The sequence below is a fragment of the Manihot esculenta genome, chromosome 12, assembly GCF_001659605.2.
Source record: "Manihot esculenta cultivar AM560-2 chromosome 12, M.esculenta_v8, whole genome shotgun sequence".
NCBI lineage: Eukaryota > Viridiplantae > Streptophyta > Magnoliopsida > Malpighiales > Euphorbiaceae > Manihot > Manihot esculenta.
This window is the reverse complement of record NC_035172.2, coordinates 27,188,960-27,209,127: the sequence shown is the minus strand read 5'-3', so window position 1 is coordinate 27,209,127 and position 20,168 is coordinate 27,188,960. Positions and strand designations below refer to the sequence as shown.

Sequence of the window (20,168 nt, the reverse complement as noted above, 5' to 3'; positions counted from 1 at the left end):
ATGTTCTAGTTGAAGTTGGAAAATTCAGATTTGTGATGAATTGGGAGATTTAAATCTCCATTGTTAAACTTCTAGTTATTTTCAATATTTATGCAATTTGATCTTTCTATAATTGTTGCTTTGCTTTTAGAATCAATTTAGGCCTATTGCTTTTAATTGCTTGAGTAACAATTGTTTGAATAATTTAAATCCGTAATTGCTTATATTATTTGAACACAAATTTAATCAAGTTGCATGATCTAAACTTGACCACGCGGTTGGCAAGGTTAGAATTAGGTTTCTCTAAATCTTAATGCAGTTAACAGTTGTTCGATGCCAAAGGCCCCAAGGACGTTCCTTGGCAACTTGTTAACTAATGTTTGATTAGCGAACGTTTCCTAATCAAACTAGAACTAAGGAGGAATTTGGATTGTGAGAAGCGTCTTCCACATCCTAAACTAATTTATTGAGATAAATAGGAGTATTAAAGAATCAATGATCAATTCTAAACAATCTGAAATATATCCATACTTCAACTAGAAGCTTTTCTCTTATTGATTTACTCATCTTTAATTTATTGCTTTCTTTTGCTATTTAGTTTTAATTCATCAAATCAAACCCCCCTCTTTTAATTACTTGTTATTACTTGCCTTAGTCATCAATAGGAAAATTCGTAGTGTCAAATCCCTGTGGTTCGACCCTATTGCCACTATCTACAAGTTAATTGTTGATTGTTTAATAGGTTTATTTTTGACGGCTTCGACAACCGCGTATCAAAAATTGGCGCCGTTGCCGGGGATTTGATCTAACTAACGTATTTTCCTTTTATGACCAGGGCTGATCGTAAAGAAGCTCTTCTTTACGATTTAGAAATTGAACATACTGCCAAGAGCTTGAGAAAGCAAGCAAACTTGAGGAACCAAGCCTCAAAACCATCTACATCAGCATCGGCAACAAATCTGGTGTCCACCATTCAATCTGCTGCACAAGTTACTGAGGAACCTGCTGCTGCATTTGCTGAATAAAGTTGCTAAACCAATTGTTGAAACTGCTGTACATGCTGCACTTTTTGAATCTATTGCTGCACAAGCTGCTGCACTCAGAACCAGCCCCTAAAATTGCACCAAAACCAGCCCAAAAACCAGAAATTTTTGCCAACAAAATCCCAGAACCAGCCCCTAAAACAGCAACTGAACCAGCTGCTATAAAGACAGTCATAACAGCACCCGAAGAGGCAGAAAATGCAGCAGCTACTGCTCTTGAACCAGCTGCTGTCCTTGCTGAATTTGAAGCTAAAAATGTTGAGGCAAGAGCTCCAATGGCACAAGAAAGAACTCTTTGTGAACTAGCAACACCCTTGGATGATCAAGCACTATGGTGCATCACTTACCCACCTTTGGCAGCCCCTTTTGAGCTCAAAACCGGATTAATTCATCTTCTTCCAAAATTCAGAGGTCTTAAAAATGAGGATCCACACAAGCACCTCAAAGAACTTCACATTGTGTGCTCAACAATGCGGCCTCAAGGTATTTCCGAAGAGCATGTTAAATTAAGAGCTTTTCCCTTTTCTCTTGATGATTTTGCCAAAGAATGGTTGTTCTATTTACCACCTGGATCCATCACTTCATGGGATGGGATGGTGAGAGTCTTCTTGAGAAAATACTTCCCAACCTCAAAAGCTATTGGCATCAGAAGAGAGATTAGTTGCATCAAGCAAAAGGATTATGAAGAGCTATATGAATATTGGGAAAGATTCAATCGATTGTGCATAAGCTGCCCTCAACATGACATCTCTGATAAGTCACTCATTGAATACTTCTATGGAGGTTTGCTACCTTCAGAAAGAAAGTTCATAGACGCAGCATGTGGAGGATCAATTGAAGACAAGTCACCTCAAGCCATAAGGGATTTAATTTCCACCATGGCAGCAGCCTCACAGCAATTTGGAGACCAAGAACAGCCACCAAGAAGGGTGAATGAGGTGAGTACATCCACTTTAGCATCCCAAATTTCTGATCTCACCAATGTTGTCCATAGCCTTGTTGTGGGTCAAGCCCAACAAATTCAGCAGATTCAGCAGCCCAAACCATGTGGAATATGTGCAAACTTGAGCCACCCTACTGACCTATGTCCCTCCCTTCAAGAAGAGGACCAACAAGTAGGAGGATTTAATGGGCAAAGAAGTTATGCAAGGGCCAATCAATATCCAAGCTACCAGCAAAGGAACCAAGCTCAAACTGCACCTCAGAATCCCAATGCACCTCTTGAAGAGATTGTGCAGAATTTAGCAAATACTGTGCAAAGTCTTGAGAGACAAGTGAGTCAAATGGCCTTTTCAATGAGCAAATTGGAGTCTCAAGGGAAGCTACCCTCCCAAACTGAGATAAATCCAAGACAAAATGTTAGTGCCATCACATTGAGGAGTGGAAAAGAGCTGCAAGATAGCAAAGTTGAGAAATTGAAGAAACAAGCCATGGAAGAAAATCTGCCAGAAAGTGATCAGGGCAGTGATTTGCCCAAATCACCCAGACAATCTGCCCAAATCAGTGAGCAGACAGACTTGACAGAAAGTGATTTGCCCAAATCACCAAACGATTTGCCCAAATCACTAGATCAGGCAGAACCCAGTCAAGGGCAGAAACAGCAACCAGCAGACAAATTCAAGGTACCTCCTCCCTTTCCCAAGAGATTTGCAAGATCACAAAAAGAAAAAGAAAAGAAAGAAATACTTGCAACCTTTCACAAAGTGGAGATCAACATACCTTTGCTTGATGTTGTCAAACAAATACCAAGGGACACCAGCCAGGAAGATGAGGAAAATAGGAAAAATTTGAAAGAAACGGAAGAGACAGCATGCTGCACAGACTGTTCCAAAGGTGATTTGCCCAAATCACTTGTACAGATAGAATCTGATTTGCCCAAATCACTTGAACAGGTAGAAATCAGATCAACAATGCAGACAGATTTTGATTTGCCCAAATCATCAGTGCAAGCAGAATTCGATTTGCCCAAGTTCAGTACCAGATTGCAGCTACCTTTTATGGAGAAATATGAATTGGAGTTCAAAGTGCTGCCCAATCACCTCAAAATTTCAAACATAGGGGCTAGAGGCACACCTCACTTGAAAGAGGAGAAATTAATCATGCTATTTCATGAGTACATGAAAGAAATAGGATGGATTATAACCAAAATGAAAGGTGTGCTACACTTCTTACTTAATTCTGTGGGAATCCTTTTCCCTCCCCCTATTACTTGAGCCTTGATCAAATCAGAAAAGTCCAGCCCGCGACTTTAAACTAGGGCGCTACTGGGAGGCAACCCAGCAGAGGTGATTTGCGCAAATCAATGGGAAAATCAGCAGAACTTAACTACAGCAGAGGTGATTTGGCCAAGTGATTTGCCCAAATCACTGCCCAAATCAGCAGAACCTCCAGCAGCTGATCAATCTGCAGAATCTCGCCTTGACAGAATGGAGGCCCGAACCATACACATGGAAGGCATGCTGCAGCTGCTGGTTCAACACTTCATACCTGCAGACCACCATCACAGCTGATTTGGCCACTGATTTGGCCAAATCACCACCCTAGGGAGTCCCTTTCTCTCTTATTTTTCTCTTTATATGTTTTGCATTGGCCATGAGCGTGTGTTCAGGATGAAGACAGCTAATCAGACAGCATCCTACCCCAGCAGAAGAACCAGCAGATGTGAATCACTTCCTGCCCACAGAACAGCAAAGACAGTGATTTGGCTGGGTGATTTGCCCAAATCACTGAGGCAATTTGCCCAAATCACCCCAGGCCAGGAAGTCCCTTTCCCTTTCCTTCTTAATTTATATGTATATATGTTCACACATTGGGGACAATGTTTGCAATATGTGTGGGGGGGTGTTTGGAGAACATTTTGCACAGTCTTCACTTGCACAGTCCTCACCATGTTTAGTTTTCTTTTACATTCTTTTTGTTTCTTTTTGCATTAGTCTTACCTCTTTCACACAGTTTTCTTTTACATTCTTTTTGTTTCTTTTTGCATTAGTCTTACCTCTTTCACACACCAGAAAATTTTTTCTTCCACACATATGCACACACACACAGAATTTTTTTTTTTTTTTAGCCTATTGCTCTACTCAGCATAGATGACTAAGCCAAAAGAGTTCCTTACCTCATGACCCCATTAAATTATCCAACCCTTTAAACCTAAATTGAACCATGCACAGTGTGTAGCCCTTACTTAGGAAGTTCTTTTTCTTGAATTGAGTCCTTGAAACTGCTGTGGCCAATAGGAAAGGAAAATAAAATACATGCAATAAAAAGTTAGTGTAATTCTCTTAAGTTGATTTGCCCAAATTGTTATAAAAAGGAAAAAGAAAAAGAAAAACTCAGCAAATCAAAAAGCACAAAACACAACCTGTTCCTATGATCTAAGGCTATGAACTGAGCTAACAGTCACTTGGACAAGTGACCAACTGAGTAACCGGAGGTGTATTACCCATGTGCACCGTCGCGTAAAAAGGTTGGTGACTTTTTCAGGCATCAAAAATAAAGTTCCGATGGCCTAAGATTATGAACAGAGCTAGTAGCCACTTGGACAAGTGACCAACTGAGTAACCGGGGGTGTATCACCCATATGCACCATCGCGTAAAAAGGTTGGTGATTTTTTCAGGCAAAGTTAAATAAAAAAAAAAGTGCTGATAATTAAAAATGCTTAAAATAGGGCAAGTCACTCTTAAGGGATTGCATTAAACCTAATATAAAAGAATAAGCATGATCAAATAAAAAACTTTCCCTTGGCCATGGTGTGTGATAGGAAACAAGGAAAGAAGGGGGGTAACCTTAGTACATGCATCCTACACTGTAGTGTTTCAAATTAGGAGTCTAGGGGGGGCTGATTAAGTGGTACTTAGGATCAAAAGAAAAAGGGGCTTGATTGACTAAGTTGTTTGTTGCTTGAGGACAAGCAAAAAGCTAGGTGTGGGGGTATTTGATCAAGCATAATTTAGCCACATTTTTATCATATCTCTTACTGTTTATTTACACATTTTTCTAGCTTAATTTGTGTTTTTGTTATGTTTTTACAGAAAAGGAAGAAATTGAAAAGTTGGAGAAAAAGTGAAGAAAAAGCTGGAAAAGTGATTGGGTCAAAGTGATTTGCCCAAATCACTCGCAGGAACTGGCCAAGTCATTCGCAGAGTCAGAGGCAAAAACTGGACTGAATCCCAGAGAGCGATTGGGGCAGATTGAGCAAGTGACTTGCCCAAGTCACTCGCAGAAACTGCCCAAGTCACCTTGACAGCAGAAGTTGACAGCAGAGGCGGGAAAAGAGCAGAAAATCCAAATTCAAAGAAAAGAAGTCCAAGTCCACTTCAAACACCACAAGATCAGTCCCAAGAGCCACGCCCTTCACTTAGAGAGTTCCATTCTCAATCAAATACAAAATCCAAAGAGGAATCAAAGACTACAAAGAAGACCAAATCAAATTGAGATTCCAAAACCCTAATCAAATTGGAATTGGGATTCTCCAGCTATATAAGGGCAACATCCAAACCAGCATCCTATCATCATCTTTTTCAGCATCTGCCATCCTCGGAAATTCTCCAACAACACAGCAGAAACTTTCCTTTTTTCTTTTCTTCTTTATTTTTGTGTATTTTAGTCACCATGAGTGGCTAAATTCATTATGTTCTAGTTGAAGTTGGAAAATTCAGATTTGTGATGAATTGGGAGATTTAAATCTCCATTGTTAAACTTCTAGTTATTTTCAATATTTATGCAATTTGATCTTTCTATAATTGTTGCTTTGCTTTTAGAATCAATTTAGGCCTATTGCTTTTAATTGCTTGAGTAACAATTGTTTGAATAATTTAAGTCCGTAATTGCTTATATTATTTGAACACAAATTTAATCAAGTTGCATGATCTAAACTTGACCACGCGGTTGGCAAGGTTAGAATTAGGTTTCTCTAAATCTTAATGCAGTTAACAGTTGTTCGATGCCAAAGGCCCCAAGGACGTTCCTTGGCAACTTGTTAACTAGTGTTTGATTAGCGAACGTTTCCTAATCAAACTAGAACTAAGGAGGAATTTGGATTGTGAGAAGCGTCTTCCACATCCTAAACTAATTTATTGAGATAAATAGGAGTATTAAAGAATCAATGATCAATTCTAAACAATCTGAAATATATCCATACTTCAACTAGAAGCTTTTCTCTTATTGATTTACTCATCTTTAATTTATTGCTTTCTTTTGCTATTTAGTTTTAATTCATCAAATCAAACCCCCCTCTTTTAATTACTTGTTATTACTTGCCTTAGTCATCAATAGGAAAATTCGTAGTGTCAAATCCCTGTGGTTCGACCCTATTGCCACTATCTACAAGTTAATTGTTGATTGTTTAATAGGTTTATTTTTTACGGCTTCGACAACCGCGTATCACTAACATCCAGATTCCCATCCCTCCTCTAATCCTCTTCCATAACTTCCCTCACATCTGAAGAACTTCCTCCTCTATCTGTCCCCCTTCTGCTAGCATCAAAAGACCTTCTAGGGTCCCTTGACACTCTTTCTCTGTTTGCTCTACATGACATTGCCCTAGGCAATGTAGGAGGACGGGCGCTCGTGCCCTCATCCTCAGGTGGCACTCCAGTCAATCTTGCAGATCGACGGGTTCCTCTCATCCTGTTTTCTGAAAAATAGTACACACCACACAAACATTAGCATCATATGGTTCATGTGGGCACACATGAACCCTCATCACATATATGTCATTCATATCACAACATCAATGCACATGTATATAATCATGGCACTTCACATTATCATACAAGACAGGACTCCACATCCTATCCTAGTGGACATGATCTTTCCTATTGTGCTTGACCTTCTATAACATCTATGAGCCCGACACTCTAGGTCCGATCCTATGAACCTAGGGCTCTGATACCATTCTGTAACGATCCGAAAATCGGACCGCTACCGGCGCTAGGATCCAGGTCGGTTTAAGGCCGCCGGGACCCGTAGCAAGCCTAACATGCAACCTGAAAACCTGTTTAATCCCATACATGATCCAGAAAAATACATAAAAATTTAAAACCTTTCTTTCGTTCACACACCAAACTCAACCTGTGCATGCACTGTACATAAATATAATCATGACCCCCTCTGTGGGATCTCATCAATGCCCCAATGGGCGATACATCATAAGTTGAGTTGGTTGCATAATCAACATAAAATATCTAAGATCATGTATTGAAAGGGATATCTAATACATATAGTCAAGCACAACCTCTAATCCTCAAAGTCATTACAAGACTAAAACTGTACTTTTACAAAACATTAATACATTTATCATGTCCACACTATCTATTACACACACATGCCTTCATTACTCTTACGGACCTCCTGGTCTACCCTGTACCTGCAATCCTGGGGAAAGGTGGGAGAGGGGTGAGCTACTAGAGCCCAGTGAGCAGAATAATAAAAACATTTAGATCATATGGCATCATGGAATGCATCACATCACAGCTAATCACATCAAGGATGAACTTGTCACCGATAGCCCTCAACATAGTCCAACTGTGCCAGAACGTAGAATGGGTCCTAGTCTTTCTCTTACATAACATAGCATAACATAACAGTCCAACTGTGTCAGAACGTAGAATGGGTCCTGGTCTTTCCCTTACATGGTGCCAGCGAACGTAGAATGGGTCCCACTGGTCTTACATTCCGTACCGTACATATCGCATCGTCACATCATAGATTGAGGGCTATGGATCATCCAACGTTCATCCACATCAATCAACAATAAAGTATGCAATGCAACATATTCGTGAATTCTAATGCAAACAACCTAGTACATCTCATGGCATTCATGATGCGTGAAACATGGTAAAAAGTCCATTATTTGCTTTAAAACATAATGAGTTATTCCACTCACCTCTGGGTAGCTCTGACCAGACACTGGAGCAGCTGACTCACTGCTGGGGTCCTCGGTTCCTCGGGTCCGAACCTACACAGGTGGACTCAAATGAGGGACCAAACAAACATGAACATAACTCTAAACTACTCCCCAAAAACCCCCTAAAACATCATGAAACAATCATAGAAAAACATGCAAGAGAGGGCTGGACAGGGCACTTTCGGCGGCAGGTTCGGCGGCCGAAAGTCCCTCCAGAGTCGAAAGTCAGGCAGGTTCGGCGGCACCTTCGGCGGCCGAAACTCCCAGACAGAGGCGAAACTCATGCATGTTCGGCGGCACTTTCGGCGGCCGAAACTCCCAGACAGAGACGAAAGTCTCCTTTTGGGGGCAAGCTTCGGCAGCCGAAGGCTGCCTCCACAAGCATGTTCGGCGGCCGAAAGTTCCTTCGGCTGCCGAACCTGGTTTCTCCCTTAGTGGCAGAAACTCAGCTCTTCTATACACATTTGCCTCCAAAACTAACCAATCAACCATAAACCTATTCTACAACATTCCCAATCACACACAAACAAGCATACAAGTTCCTAGGGGCATCAAACCAACAAAAACCCCAACTACAACACAACAAGCAACTCACATTGTTCATAAACACATATAAAACCCATAAACCTAACCATGAGTTAAACATGCATTCTACCCCATAGATCCACTTAAAACCTACTTAAAACATGCAATGAGCTTAAGATCGGCTCTTACCTCGTGGAGATCGAGAGAGAGACGACCTAAACTCGGAGATGGAAGGGGTTGAGTTCCCTTGAACCTCAAAGCTCCAAAACTTTGCTCAAAGCTTGAAAATCTTCAAAACAAAGTAAAAACTCATGAAAATCGAGTAGGATTGGAAGGAAAGAACTCAAAATTGGTGAGGGACGGCGGAGAGCTCACCTTGGCCGAAAATGGGGAAAAAGCTCGCCCGTTTTCGGCTAAGGGACCCTTTTATAGTGGCTGGCCAGGCCACGTTCGGGGGCCGAACGTGCCTCCGCATGCATGCCATGTTCGGCGGCCGAACTTGAGGTTCGGCGGCCGAACCTGGACTTTCCTCACTTATGCTTTCGGGGGCCTAAAGGCGCTCCCGAAGGCATGCATGTTCGGCGGCCGAACTTGAGGTTCGGCGGCCGAACCTGAGTTTTCCTTCAAGGTTGTTTTTATGCAAAAACTCATTTCCATTTTACTTAAAACCATGAAATACCTTAAAACATTTTATGAAAACATGTTTCTACCCTACTAGAGGCTTCCGACATCCGAGATTCCACCGGACGGTAGGAATTCCGATACCGGAGTCTAGCCGGGTATTACAACTACATCCTTAACCAACCAATATGTTTAGAAACATAGATAATTAAGTGATTCCTATTTGGAGAATATCACAAGAAATTCTTGATAAATTAACTAAGTATGGAGGAGATCCATATTAGAACGCCACAAGGTTAAATATTGATAAATTACTAAATAATGGAGAAGAACCAAATATTATTCATAACATCATCTTTTATTTATGGGCTAATTGTGGCTGCCACCTTAAGGGTGTTTTTATAGCCTCTAAATCCTAATTTTATTGTAGGAAGATGTAATTACAATATAGGAAGGGGATCTAGTCAAATAGTCAAACCTAGATTTAAATATCATTTTTCTAAATTGTTTTATAGAAATCTCATTTCTAAATGGGCTATACGAATTTGGCTTCTAATATAGATCAAATTAATTTAAAATAAATCCCACAAAATACTAAAATACCAAAATAACAAAATTGACCTAAATGCAATTTAACTATATATGTATTATGCGATCTGAAATTGTATTGCGTGTCCACATGTGTTGAAGAATGTGTTGCTTATTTCCTTATTCTCCCATATTTCACAAATATAGTTCTCATTTTGTAAGTTTTGAATTAAACGATAGTAACTTGATTTGTTATGATTTGAAATTTTTTATTTTAAATTTTTAAAGTATCGTGTCATTTCTTTACTCATATCAAGACAACGGTAAAGCTTTCTTTGTTTCGGGTCTCCCATCATGAGTTGCGTCCTCTAGTAGCCTAAGAAGATCTCTTGGTTAGTTTTAGTTTAAATTGATGTATTGGATGCTTAGGAGCTTGTTGATATGGACCCTTAGAGCCAAAGGGCTCTTTAATCGTTGGCTTGGAAGGATTATGTATTGAAGCTGTTTCTGCCACCTATTTTTTGTGTTGATGATATTCTACAATTGGCTAAAAAAAAAAAAAATAGAAATGAGACAATCAGCTGCACCCATTCCCAAATTTTGAGAGTTACAGAGTCATGAAATTCCAAGGCCGCCTTGCTTAATAAAACTTTTAAAAAAATAATTCTTAAACCATAATTTGAGAAAAATTATTTTTTAAAATAAAGTGAATATAAAAACTACCACACTCTTGCAATAAAACTTATTGCACTTTAAGAAGTGCGGTAAAAATTTAAAAAAATATATTTAAAAAACTTACGATTAATACCTTATTGTACTTGAGGCAAGGTATTATATATATATATAGAACTGTAAATGAACCAAACCATTCGTGAGCTATTCGAGACTCGACTTGATAAAAACTCGATCGGACTTGATTTAATTTTTAAATGAGCCGAACTCGAGCTTAATGTTTAGGCTCGTTTATTAAACAAGCCAAACTTGAGCTCAGAAATATTTGGCTCGTTAAGATTCGGAGCTGACTCGTTAAGTGGCTCGTGAACAGGCTCATTAAGAGATTCATGAACAACCTCGTTAAAAGGCTCGTGAACAAATTCATTAAAAGGTATTGAAGGTTATTGAAACAATATCCCCTATCCCATATCGAAAACTTATAGAAATGAAGGGGTGAAACTTCTCTATAAATAAATATTTCACTTTTTATTGTATTTTAAATTAAGAATTTGGTTACAATAAACTTTAATTAAATTATATTTAATTTTATTAAACTCTCTTTTAATTTTTTAATTTAAAATTTTAATATTTAAAAATTTAAATTAGTTAAATTTTGTTAACGAGTTTTTTTAATTGAGTTTTTTTAATTGAATTTTTCAGTTCGAACTTGAATTAGACTCGTTATTAGTTTAAATAAACTTTTTAATCGAGTTTTCGAGTTCGAACTTAAATTAGACTCGTTAATAGTTTAAATAAATTTTTCACGAGTCGAGCTCGAAAATTTTTTAATAAACGAACCTGAGTTTTACAAAACTCGATTCGGCTCGATTCGATTACACTCCTATATATATATTAAAATTAATTTATATTATGATCTTCAAATTTAATAAAATTTACAAGTTAATCTATACTTAGTTAAATAATAAATAATTTAATTTTTAAATTTTTATTTTATTAATAAAATATTTATTCTCTTAAATTTACCGTTAATAAAATAAATAAATAAATTTTAACCCTTTTAATATGTGAAAATTTTTTATAGCATTCTTATATCAAATATTTTTTCAATTATATAAACCCTAAATTCTTTAACTTTTGATTTATATTAAAATATTTTTTTATTAAATATTTTTTCTATTACAGAGTCTGAATAGCTTAACTTTTAAATTTATTAATTTTTAATTTATATTAAAATATTTTATTACAGTCTTTTTCAACTCTGTTAAGCTAACAAATTATTTTTATATAACTTATTTTTTAAAATATATTACAATTGATAGATATATGAAGTAAAAAATAAAATAAAATACAAACTTTAAATTAAATTATTTCTATTAACATGATAAATAGAAAAATATTTAATGTAATACCGTTACAAAATGTGAAATAATTTAATTTCTAAAATTTTATTTTATTAACAAAATAATTATTTTATTAAAATTCATTGTTCGACTATAATAATTTAATCGTTTGAATTTTATTTTTAACAGTAATTTAGTTTTTAAATTTAAAAATATATAATTTTTAAAAAAAATTACTTATTATTTTAACAGAGTCAATAAAAATATTCAATATAAAGCTGCAATAAAATATTTTCATATAAAATAAAAAGTAATAAATTAAGAGATTAAAGATTTGGGACTATATAATGAAAAAATATTTAATACAAAATTATTATAAATATCTAAATATAAATTAAAAATTAAAAAATTTAGAATTTAAAAATTTAAGAGTTTATATAATAGAAAAATATTTGATATAATATTATTATAAAATACATTGATATATATTGAAAAGTTTTAGAATTTATTTATTTTTTATGAGTAAAAGTGAATTTAAGAGAATAAATATTTTATTAATAAAATAAAATTTTAAAAATTAAATTATTTATTATTTCGAAAGTATAAATTAAATTATAAATTTTATTAAATTTTATGAACCATAATATAAATTACTATATACCGTGTGCAGGGGTAAACATCTGGGCCATACAGGATTAAAGTAGCGCCTCTACTAACAGCTTAAGCTTTTGGTAGAATGGTATGCGCCCTTATGGAAGGGTATTTAATATGGCCAAGGATAGTGCCAAAAGTGGGCCCGGTCCCCAATGTGGCACCCAACGTGGAGACGTTACTGTATGCAGGGGTAAACATCTGGGCCATATAGGATTAAAGTATCGCCTCTACTAACAGCTTAAGCTTTTAGTAGAATGGTATGCGCCCTTATGGTATCAGAGCCAAAGGTTTTGCATGGGAAAGAATCCATTATTAAAAGTCTTGAAAAAATATGTTTTGTGTATGCCAACCGAATCCGTTTAAGCCAAGGTTTTAGGCGTCATAGGGTATAACAGGCAGTGGCCGCGATATAATTCAAGATTTTTGAAAATGGATCCTTTTTTGTGTAAATCGGCTAGTACAGTAAAATCTGATGATTCAGAGTTTTCAGAAATTAAAAGAGTAATAAACAAAAATGAGTTAATATTGAAAGATTTTGTAAAAGCCATAGATGAATGAGAAATTCCTAAAATAGATAAGGAACATATTTATAAAATCCCAAAGTTTAATGTTTTTAAAACAGATTACGTAATAAAAACAGAAGAAAGAGATTTTCAGTTAAGTAAACCTTTTGAGAAAATAACTCTTTTATCACCAAAAACATTAAGTCATCATAGGAGTAAGAAGTATAAATATATTCATATAATTAAGTCATCATAGGAGTAAGAAGTATAAATATATTCATATAGGATTAATTCAAGTAGGTATAAAACCTTTAACTAGAGAAGGATTAAACACTAGCATATTAGCAGTAGTTAGAGATGCAAGATTTTTAAATTTTCAAGATTCTTTATTAGGATCGGTTGAAACCAGTCTAAGTGAAGGACCTATATCCTTTGAAGTATATCCAGACATGACAATCTCTTTAAATGATTTGAACATTTTAGATAGTATAGTTTTAGAAATAAAAACTCATAATTATAAAATGAAACAAATATATAAAGTCCATTATAAAGCTATGAATTCAGCATTTGGAACTAAGTATAAGTTATAGCCTAAAATAAGAGAAACAAGATTCTTACAGACGGATTTAACTAAAAAAAAATGCGGTAATTCCTAAAACAATTCAGTAGAAGTGTAAGTAGTAGATATACAGAATCATCATCTTCAGTAATTACAGAAGATATAGGAAGAGTATCAAATATACTATCAGTAATATATGCTACATATAAAGGAGATGAACCTAAACCTATAATCCAAACTATAGGAAAACCTAGATATTCTACATCAAATATTCCAGATGGACATCTTAAAATGAAAGGAATAGATTATAGTTCTTCGGTTCCCCAGACAGTATATAATCCAATAGAGAATTATTTAAATCAGCAGGCTGAAATAGCACATTCTTCACCATCATCACTAGCAATATCTGCTATAACAGAAAATATAAATAATATAAATAGGGAATTAAATGTTCTTAGTAAAGAAAAAATTGAAAAGAAATTTTTAAAAGAAATAACTAAGACAAAAAATTTAAAAAAATTAAATAAAATTGTTAAAGAAAATAATTTTGAAAAATTAAAAGAAGAATATTTTGAATATGTTAGTAAAACAGGAAAAATAAAGTTCTTTGAGTGGTTTGAATTAAAAAAGGTAAAAAGTATAAATCCAATAACAGTAAGAGATAAAAGGCCAGAATGGATTATAAATGATGAGGTAATTCAAAGTGATTTTCCACCTAAGACGATTAGTAAAATAAAATATGGAGAAAATGAAATAATTTGTGCACCATATAAAATAGCTAAAGAAATTGATACATATAAAAAGATCATAGAACATAATAATTGTAGTAATGCAAGTTTAATATGTATAGGTACTCAGTTAAAAAAGATAGAAAAAATTTTAAAAGATAAAGAGGTAGAAATATAAGAGAAAAAAGAAATAAAACCACATATTTTTAAGCCATACCAGATATCTAGTTCAAGTCAAAAGGAATTAAAAGTAAATAAAAATGAATTTTTGCAAAGTCTGAAAGACCAATTAAGATAGAAACTTCAGAATCTAGTAAAAATATAATTCCAGAGACACCCCAGTCTAGAAATATAAATATAATAGAGGAAGAATCAGGATTTGAAACTGAGCAAAGTCAGCCAGATTCAGAAGATATAAAACAATTTGAAATAAATCCTATATCACATAGAGAAATAGTAAGTAAAGCACTAGATCTAGGACTATTAGATAAACCAATTAGTACCTCCCAGTTTAAGTATAATGCCTCGACAATTTATGAATGGAATATAGATGGATTATCTGAGTATAATATTTTAAGTTTATTACAGCAAATGACTATGGCAGCTAATGCATATAAAACCTAGTATTTTGTTTCAGATAGAGCAATAGCTGAAATAATTATAGCAGGTTTTACAGGACAGTTAAAAGGATGGTGAGATTACTACTTAACAGACATGCAGCAATTAGAAATTTTGAACTCAATACGGGTAAATAGTGATGGTGAGCTCATATATAATGAGTCAGAAGAAACTATTCAGGATGCGGTATCAACCTTAATTCTAACAATTTCATTACATTTTATAGGAGACCCATCTCTTTTAAAAGATAAAAATGCTGAACTATTGAGTAATTTAAAATGTAAAAAATTAAGTGATTTTCAGTATTATAAAACTACATTTTTTACTAGGTTAATGTTAAGAGAAGATTCAAATTAAGATTTTTGGAAAGAAAAATTCCTAGCAGGACTTCCTTATTTTCTAGGAGAGAAAGTTAAGAATAATATAAAACAACAATTTGGTAACCCAATACCATACAGAAAATTGACATATGGCCAACTAGTAAGTATAATTCAAAAGGAAGGATTATAGATTTGTCAATATTTAAAATTGCAAAGGACTTTAAAATATGAAATGCATAAAACTAAGTAGGAATTAGGATCTTTTTGTAAACAATTTGATTATGGCATAAGGCAGGATAAAAATTGCAATGGTCAATGCTCTAAAACCAAACCAAGAAAATATTATAAGAAGGATAGTATTATAAGAAAAAAATATATAACAAAACCTAGTAAAGAAGAATACTATAAAAAAAAATTATAAACCTTATAAAAAATATAAAAAGAAAACCCCTGTAAATAAGACACAGAATAAGAAATTATTTAAAGATTTAACATCTTACAATTGTGGACAGAAAGGTCATACATCTAAGTTTTGTAGGTTCAATAAAAAATTAAATAAGTTAAAATTAGATGAAGAAATAATAAATAAAATTCAAGAATTATATATAGATTCAGAAAGTTCAGAATCAGAATTAATAGAGAGTGAAAATCAGATAGATGAGTTAGGAACTAGCTCATCAGAAAAATCAATAAATATACTAACTAAAGAACAAGGTTCATTATTGGAATTAATAAATAATACAGAGGATAATAGTACTATGGAAAAATTTATTAAAACATTAATTAAAAGTTTTGATGAAACAGAATAAGTGAAGAGTATCGTTCCTAAGATAGAAAAACAAACTTATGATTTCACTGAAATATTAAATAAAAATAAAAAACCTAAAGAAACAGTATCTATAGAAGAATTGCAAAGAGAAATTAAAATAATAAAGACTGAAGTAAAAAATTTAAAACATCAACTCCAAAAAGATTCAAAAATGATAAAATTTTTGGAAGAACAATTAATTTCAGACTCTTCTTCTTCTTCATCTGAAAAGGAAGAGAAAGATGACCAGAATGAAATAAGTCAATTAGATAGTAAAGAAGTAGATAATAAATTTATATTATTATTATAAGAAATAACATCTAGAAAATATTTAATAAAAGTAACAATTAAATTATCAGAGGAATTTATAATAGATACAATAGCATTATTTGATACAGGAGCAAATCTAAATTGTATAAAGTCAAGTCTAGTACCCAGAAGGTTTTGGAATAAAACTAAAGAGAAATTAACAACAGCAAATAAAACTAGTTTGAATATTCTAGGAAAAACAGAAGTTTTAATAGTAAATCAAAGCTTAGAATTAAAAACTGTATTTTTGTTGTTACAACAAATAAATCATATGGTAATATTAGGAACACCATTCATAAATCTTATAACACCGTACTCGGTAGAAGAAGATTGTATAAAATTTAAAGTAAAAAATAAAACAGCTAGATTAGAATTCACAGAGAAACCTAAAAGAAAAAATTTAAATTTAATAAAAGCACATTCCATTAGGACAATGGAAATAAATTCGATAATAAAATCTAAAACAGAAGACTTAAAATATTTAAAAAATAATGTACATTTAACTAGGATTAAAAATCAATTAGAAAGTGAAAATATAAAAATTAGAATAGAAAAATTAAAAAATTACATGGAAAAAGAGTTATGTGCTGAACACCCCAATGCATTTTGGACCAGAAAACAGCATATAATAGATTTACCATATGAAGAAGGATTTGATGAAAAATCAATTTCAATTAAGGCCAGACCAATTCAAATGGCACCAGAATTATTAGAACATTGTAAAAAAGAAATCAAAGAATTAGAAGATAAAAAATTAATCAGTAAATCAAGAAGTCCTTGGTCGTATGCAGCTTTTTGTTAGTTATAAATTGTAAGCCATTAAATACAGCATTAAAATGGATTAGGTACCCTATCCCTAATAAAAAAGATCTTTTAAATAGATTATATAATGCAAATATTTTTAGTAAATTTGATATGAAGTCAGGTTATTGGCAATTCCAAATTCACCCTAAAGATAGATATAAAACTGCTTTTACAGTCCCATTTGGACAATATGAATGGAATGTAATGCCTTTTGGATTAAAAAATGCACCGTCCGAATTCCAAAGAATAATGAATGATATCTTTAACCCTTATTCAAAATTTTGTTTGGTTTATATAGATGATGTCTTAGTATTCAGCCAAAGTATAGAAGAAAATTTTAAACATTTAAAAACATTTTGCATGATCGTAAAAAAGAATGGATTAGCACTAAGTAAAACTAAAATGAATCTATTTCAAACTAAGATTAGATTCTTAGAACACTATATAGAACAAGGTATTATCCAACCAATAGAAAGAACAATAGTATTTGGAGAAAAATTTTCTAACGAAATAACTAATAAAACTCAATTACAGAGATTTTTAGGTTGCCTAAACTATGTTATAGATTTTTATCCAAATTTAAATAGAATGATAAAACCATTACATGATAGACTTAAGAAAAATGCTGGACCGTGGACTGAGAAGCATACCAGCATTATAAGACATATAAAATCTTTAGTAAAAGAAATTCCTTATTTGTATATCCCAAATCCTAATGCATTTAAAATTGTGAAAACATATGTTTCAGACATAGGGTATGGAGGAATTTTAAAACAAAGGATAGATGATAAAGAAAAAATAATCCAGTTTACCTTAGGACATTGGAATTCAGCTCAATTGAATTATTCAACTATTAAAAAAGAAATATTAAGTATTGTAATTTGCATAAATAAATTTCAGTATGACTTGTTAAATCAAAAGTTCTTAGTCAGATTTGATTGTAAATCAGCAAAGGATGTTTTAAAGAAAGATGTTAAAAATTTTGCTTCTAAACAGATTTTTGCTAGATGGCTAAGCGATTTTAAGCATTTTTTATTTTGATATTTAGTATATTAAAGGTAGTAAAAATAATATTCCAGATTTTCTAACTAGAGAATTCTTACAGAATAATGGGAAGAAAGAAGAATAGACAAAAGGAAGTAAAATCTAGCCCAGGTTCTACTCCTAAAGCCTTATCAAAACATTCAGAAGACCTGGCTAAAACCATAAAACCACAAGTAAAAAACCCAAGCCCATCAGATATAAAATCAAGCCCATCAGATTTAAAAAGATGGATTGAAGAATTAAGTCAATCACCAGAGGTGATTAAAGCCTCGCAGAATATAGCCTCGCAGAATATAGCCTCCTCCTCAGGAGACTCAGGTATGGCCTCTAAAACTAAAGCGATCGTACTCGCTCATGGTACGGCTAGTCTGTCTCAAACGGTAGACAGTAAAGACGTATCAAATCCGTTAATGGCTGTGGATTTGCCAAAAATCCAATCTACTCATGGGTATAATATAAGTTTTCATAAATGGATCATACAAAATATTTCTGATTTTGAAATTGTTATTGAAAATGGTTACAACGATGTAAACCCATGGGGAGTTGTTAAAAAATATTATCCTGAGAATTTGTATTTTACAAAGGATTTTTCAAAATCTCAGGAATATTATCATAGTATTTTGGAAGATACTGAGTCGGTAAAAATAAAGCATAATTTTGATAAAAATGATAAAAATATAATAGCCTATTCTTCCATACAAATAAAAAGGGTTATCCATCCTAAGGATTGACCAACCTCGAATTTGTATACTGGTCTAAATTTAAAACCTTAAAAAAGCATTTTACTTCATATAATTATTTTGATTATATAGATGCTTGGCAAAATGTTTTCAATATTCAAAATCCAAACCACACTCACTCATGGCTAATATATTTTGATCAGTAAAAAATTAAAGAAACCACCAGATTTCCAAACTGGTTTTTAAAGTGGTGGCAGTGTAGAGGTATTTCTGAAGAAATTCTTTCATCTGAAGAAATTCTTTCATCCGAAGTATCTCAAGTATACCAGTATTTCAAAAGTAATTATAAACCCAACCTGAGTGAAACCTATATACCCCTTTAATGTACTTTTGTATAAACTTTTTTATTCCTTGGGTATACCAATGGTTTTTTGATTTTCAGTATATGGCGGGAACTTCTATTCCATCCATAGTAAAAAAGCATAAGATTAAATGGTGGGGATCATTCAAGAATACCACCACAGTAATGACTGTTAAAGAATGGATAGTCAAAAAAGCACAGTTCCCAGCTTTATCCTATGCTAATAAACTATCTCTGCAAGAAAATCTTTCATTCGGAGCACAGAAAGCCCAATGTCAAGCATTACTTGCAGCAGCTAAAACTCCTGATGAGTATAAGATTATTTGTCAACAAATGTTCAATCAGCTTACTTCAGGAGAAAAGGAAGAAATAAAGCAATCCTTGAATAAAGAATCATCAAGCAAGTCCTCCAGTAAAAAAGTTTCAAAGAAGCAGTCCAAAAGAAAAATTAAAAAACAGTCAAGTTCTGAATCGGAGTCGACAGTGTCATCCCAGACGTCATCCTCCAGTAAAAACCAGACATCTTCATACTATGATAGTAATGAAGACGACTGTTATGGAATTCTTCCCCCGGTAAAAATCAAAAGTAAAACAAGCAAAAGAAGAGATAAACAGAAAGCAAAAGTAAAAAAGGAAAAGAAAGAAAAATTGAAGAAATGTAAGAAAAAGAAGGACACCTCATCTTCATCCTCATCATCAGAATCAGAGTAAAAGACAAGAATAGTAAAAGACATAGTAGACAAACTATTCATCCACAGTAAAAAGGAGCAGCAGTGGCAGACAAACTATTCATCTACAGTAAAAAGAAGCAGACAAGTTAATATTCATGAACAGTAAAGGCAGCGTGAATCAACAGTAAAGGCTTAAAATTTTCTATAAAAGTGAGCCTCTCCCCTTGTGAAGGCACACATCTGATATACTTCCTCTCTCTCTATTTTCTCTATCTTCACTTCCTCTCTATTTTCCTTTGTAAATTCTCTTCTGGTTCCCATAAATTCTATATGAGTTCTTAAGATTTAAATATAGTAAGTTTTATTTTGTTAAAGTTTATTTTGCTACTTATAAAGCCCATGTTGACGACACTTTTCTCTTCTTCCTCCACACTCTGACTTAACTCTGGGGATCCCAGGTTAAGGTTGCAGGAACCCTAGCCTTCATAAT

The 20,168-nt window shown here is 33.5% G+C and overlaps 1 non-coding gene across 1 annotated transcript; it reads right to left on the bottom strand.

Annotated features, from left to right (window-relative positions):
• Positions 1-1,663: 1,663 nt before the first annotated feature.
• On the bottom strand, positions 1,664-1,770 carry LOC122721413. The gene has a single exon (XR_006348092.1). It is a non-coding gene; the product is annotated as a small nucleolar RNA R71 (small nucleolar RNA).
• Between the last annotated feature and the right edge of the window lie 18,398 nt (positions 1,771-20,168).